Genomic DNA, 6,000 nt, shown 5'->3' with positions numbered 1-6,000 from the left:
ATGTTCGTCTTTTATAGCCATCACAAGTGGTGAGGTGTGGATAAAGATCTTTTAGTGGCAGCAACGGTGGGGGCAACTAGCTCTCACCAAAGTCGCCTGCTCCATTACTTTGTGAAGACTGTAGAGGTTATAAAAGTGTGGCATGGGCGTTAGGGAGTGCCTTCTTATTCTGTGATCTAAACATGATTTTAGTCAGTGGTGGGGCTATTTGTGCTGCAGCCAGTGCAAAGGTGCCATGGCGTAAAGGAGGGCCAGCCTGCTCTGCACTGGCTGCAGTTTATTTAACAGACTTTTGTTAAGATTTGTTTTGGATTTCCTTCTAGGGTTTAGCCCCGTGCAGTCTCTTCTAGCAGGAAGGGGCTGGAATAAAAGACATTGTCGCAGAGAGTGAGACAGACTCCAAGCAGGTATTGGTAAACCCCGAACAGAGGCTACATTGGAGCAATGGCCATACTTTATATTCACTAGTTTTGTGCACACGGCTTGTCATGAGGTAGGAAAGAAACGAGGGCAAAGAGACAGGGTGGAAGGTTATAGATGCTGTGAGAAGGCAGCGGATATAAGAAAAGCAGAAGGATCAAACGAAAGAGCTGGCCAGAAAGAGGATGGGAGTAGGAGGGAAGCTTTATAGGTGAGATATTAAAGAGATAAAATGGAGGAACATGGAATAGAAGGTAAACGCACCCAAGATCTGGAACTCCATCCCCCCCACACTAGACTGACTACCTATATCCCGAAATTCAAGACCCTACTCAAAGACCTCTTCCTAGAGCGCACCTGAACTTAACAAGACACTCTGATAAAGTTCGGCAACACACCACAACCTTGTGGTCTCAGAATTATAATCACCGGGATCCTCATACACACCTCGCCCTACTTGATAGACGGTACACAGTCAAAATATTGAGTTACTTATGTCGACTAGCAGTAATATCGAGTTTTTAATATCGAAGGTAAGAAATGTCGATGTAGTAAATATCGTTGTTAAAAATATCGATTTGATTGTAAGGTAAATAATATTGAGTTAAGTAATGTCGCCATCAGAAATATCGACATATATAATATCGAAATGTCAAAATATCGACATGTAAAAATATATGTGTTTAATATTTTTTTAATTAGAAATGTTATATTTTTTTGCAATAATATGTAATAATAATATAAAATATTTTTATAATGTATTATATATTTTAGAAACGGGATGTTGGGTTTATAGGGGATAAGGGTGGGGAGTGTTTTAAAAATATATATAGAGAATTTAATAATTATTAAAATAATTAAATAGAAATAGGAAATAGAAATAAGAAAATAGAAAATAAATAAAAGTTTTAGGAGCGGGATGTTGGGTTTATAGGGGATAAGGATGGGGAGTGTATTAAAAATATAAATTGAAAATTTAATATTTTTTTAAAAATGTAAATAGAAATTTGAATTAGAAATTATGATTTTGCAATATGAAAAAGAAATTTAAAGTATATAACATTTTTAGGAGCGGGATGTTGGGTTTATAGGGGATGAGGGTGGGGAGTGTTTTAAAAATATACATAGAAAATGTAATATTTTGTTAATAAATTAAATAGAAATAGGAATTAGAAATTAAAAATTAGAAATAAGAAAAACGAAATTGGGATTTTGAATGTATTTAAAATTTTTAGGAGCGGGATGTAAGGTTTATAGGGGATAAGGGTGGGGAGTGTTTAAAACATTATATATAAAATAAAAAAAATTTGAAACATAAAAAAATTGATTTAGGAATTTGAAATTTAAAATTTGAAATAGGAAATAGAAATTTGACATGTGAAATTTGAAATTAAATTAAATTTTTAACAGTGGGATGTTGGGTTAAATGGGATAAGGGTGGGGAGTGTATAAAATATATATAGAGAGAATTTAATATATAAAATTATTTTTTTTAAACATTAAAAATTTGATTTAGGAATTTGAAATTTAAAATGTGAAATAGAATTTTGAAATTTGAAATTAGAAATTAAATTAAATATTTTATAGTGGGATGTTGGGTTAAATGGGATAAGGGTGGGGAGTGTATATAATATATATAGAGAGAATTTAATAGATACATTTTTTTTAAATAATAAATTTGATTTAGGAATTTGAAATTTAAAATTTGAAATAGGTAATAGAAATTTGAAATTAGAAAATAGAAATTAAGTTAAAATTCTAACAGTGGGATGTTGGGTTAAATGGGATAAGGGTGGGGAGGGTTTAAAATATATATATATAATTTAATATTTAGTCAAATAATAAAATAGAATTATGAATTCAAATTTAAATTTTGGAAATAGGGAATTGAAATTTGAAATTAGAAATTAAAATATATTTTTAGGAGTGGAATGTTGCTTTTATAGGGGATAAGGGTGGGGAGTTTTTATCAATAAATCTACATAGTTAGAGTGTCCGGCACCTACCCTAATTAAATGTAGATTGTAGTGGGAATAGTAAATTAAATAGGTTCCGTGTTCAGCACCTACCCTAATTAAATGTAGATTGGAGTGGGAATAGTAAATTAAATATGTTTGGTGTCCAGCACCTATCCCAATTATATGTAGATTGGAGTGGGAATAGTAAATTAAATAGGTTCAGTGTCCAGCACCTACCTCAATTAAATGTAGATTGGAGTTGGAATAATAAATTAAATAGGTTCAGTGTCCAGCACCTACCTCAATTAAATGTAGATTGGAGTGGGAATAGTAAATTAAATAGGTTCAGTGTCCAGCACCTATCCCAATTATATGTAGATTGGAGTGGGAATAGTTAATTAAATAGGTTAAGTGTTTAGTATTAATTTAAATGTTATTTATATTGGAGTTGGATTAGTAAATGTATTATGTTCAGTGTCCAGTATCTACTTAAATAAAATGTAGATTTATGTGTGAATAGTAAATTGATACCAATAGTTTAGTATATATGTTAACATTTTTAATATCTATATATATCAAGTTTAAAATAATTGATTTTTATATATTGGTAGTCATGATTTTATAATAGGTTGTAGACCAAAATTACACAGTTTAAAAATAAAATCATTATTTGTTTATATAGTACACAAAGCAAATATTACGTGATTCATAAATTAATGTATACAATTTAAACAAATAAATAGAAGTAAATTGTCAAATAATTTTTTATATTTTGGATAGTTTTCCAGTAAAGTACATTTTTGGTATATGTAAATAGTAAAGTAAATGACAAAACATTGAAGAATACAATATATAGAGTATATACATTTTAAGAGAAATAAAAAGACATCAAAATTGTTATTAAATGACATAGTAATACATTTTTAACATATAAATGTGCAGTTCAATATATGTTATATATGTTGATATATTTTCAAATAACAACATAGATATTATTTATTGTTAATATCATACAATATACATATTTCTAATACATTTTTTTAATTATAATATCAGTTACATATTTTTAATTTATTAATATTAATTTTATAATATTAATAATAATAAATTAAAAACACTAGTAAAATTTTAAAAATAAATACAGAAAAAATCAACATTTATTTTCACAACTTTTCACACAATATGTTTTCTTTATTATAACATTAAATATTAAACTATAATAATTAATGTTATGATAAAAAATATATTAATAGAATAATATTGTTATAGAAAAAACAAAAATACATTGCATAAATGTAGAAAATTTATTTATACAGTTTTAGAAATTTTTTACTAGTAAAATAAATGTTATTGACATTTATTTCACTATTTCTTTGGTAATACTATCATTTGGGTCTTTTATTTTGTAACTGCTCATAGTCTTTTTGGGTCATTTTAGAAGATTCAAGCTCGCGGTTGGAAGCTTCTTCACGTCTGAGAAGGTAAGAGTGCTATTCGTTATATTTTAACTATTTTAAGTAATTTTTGAAGGTAGTAGTTTGTTAATTAGGGTTTGTGGATTACTATATTAGGATTTATTTCGTATGTAGTTGGTTATGTACGTTTTTTCCGTTTTCTTAGCGTTTTCTCGGTTTAGGGCCTTGGAGTAATTGTGTTTGTGGCTGTTTATTTAGTTTTGGTTTGAAATATGTATGTTATGGTCATTATTAATGTATTATTCTAAGTTTTATGTGGGTGGGAATGTTTATTTTTCTCTTCTAGGTTTTTGGAAAGAGCCTTTTTCGTTTCCGAGCTGTTACGTTTTTTTTTAAAGAAGTGTGTTTCAGTTGTTTTAACTGATATGTATTTTACACTTCTTTTATTTTTCGAGTTTCCAGGAGCGTTTATTTAAATTTTTTACCATTTTCGGGTTTTTGATGGATTCAGAATTATCGAATTATTTGGATGTTGGATGTATTTTGCACAGTTGTATTTTTGCATTTTATTGGGCCAATTTTTTTTATGCTGTGGATTTATTACTACATGGATTGTTATGGATCATTGGATTTGCTAATTATGTTGCTGTGAAAGGTAAGTGATTTTATATTAATATTTTTGTGGGTTGCGAAATGTTCTATTTTTAAACTGTTTTTGTTTATTTAGATATTTATTTTGTCTACATATTTTAAAATATTTAAATTTATTAGACAAAATAAATGTTATAATTTGTGAAGGAGATGTTTTTGGTTATATTTAAGGCATTTTTTTGATGTAGAAAATTTTATAGGGTTAGTATTTTCATTTTAGTGTTTTGGCTATCATTTTTAAGTATTCTAGTCCTCTTGTTGTGGGGTAAAGGTATACTTGTTGTTGTAAATATTGGTACATTTGGGCAGTTTGTCTTGATAGTTTGGGCTTTAATTGTAAGACAGATTGCTCCATTCTTAATTCTTGAAAACGTTGTTCTTTTTGTATTGCTGTTAGAAGCTTGTGTAGTGTAGGAGTTGTTCGGCCAGTTGAAGATAGAAAGGCATTATGCCAACCCTCCACTGCGTTGTTTGTCTTGGCTTCTTGGTTTAGGGTTGGTAGATATACATTTCACCAAGGTATTAGGTATTTAGGTTGGCGTCTGTGGCCTGACCTGTGTAGTCTCCCCACCCAGGTGTCCTCAAAATAATCCAAAAGTGGAGCCAATTTTTGTTCATTTTGTGTATAGAAAGGACTTTCTATTAAAAGGTTATAGTGTTCAGCCACATCGGTGATTGGCATGTATGCTAGGGCTATGAGGTGTTTTATTTGGTATGCAAATGTAATATTGGTTGCATATTCAACACTAAGGGCTCGATTCCGATCCGGAAAAAAGCACTTCGAATTCCGGTACGAAGCGTATTTCCCTGTACGAATCGTACCCGTACACGTCTCTGTGCGAATCTGCAAATACGATTCCAATCCAAAGCAACACTCCGTACGCCTCGTAAAAATCTCCATACAAATCGAAAGTCCATACGAATGGCATACGGCTGACGCTTCACGCTACGTCCGAACTTAAATACACCGCGCCATCCGTACCAGGAAGTACGATTCGTGTTGGAGACACTCCCTACGGCTCTCCTGCTACGAGAGTCAAAAACTGCCGTAAATACAGAGTCCGGGCCGACCCGCACCCCGGTACGCTACAAACACGACATGAACCCCATCGTCCGTGTCATACCAGTCCTATACGCCCACCACCTCGTACATAGGAACCGACGACGGCGCAGACGGTGAGTACAACGAACACATACATACCTCTAGGTGGTGGCACACGCGCACAACCCCATCAATCGCCAGTAATGTCGGGGTACATAGCGACACACGCTCCCACATATCACCAGTTACATAGTCAGACGTGCCGCACCAACATCATCGATCCCGGGGTACAGTACGCTCCCTCATTTCACCAGTGTCACAGTCAGGCATGCCGCACCTACGTTATCGATGTCGGGGTGCGGTACGCTCCTGCACACCACCAGTGTCACAGTCAGATGTGCTGCACCTACGTCATCGATGTCGGGGTGCGGTACGCTCCCGCACACCACCAGTGTCACAGTCGGACGTGCCGCACCTACGTCATCGATGTCAGGGTACAGTAGCTCCCGCATAC

This window comes from Lissotriton vulgaris, chromosome 6, assembly GCF_964263255.1.
Source record: "Lissotriton vulgaris chromosome 6, aLisVul1.2, whole genome shotgun sequence".
Lineage (NCBI taxonomy): Eukaryota > Metazoa > Chordata > Amphibia > Caudata > Salamandridae > Lissotriton > Lissotriton vulgaris.
This window is presented reverse-complemented; position numbering follows the sequence as displayed.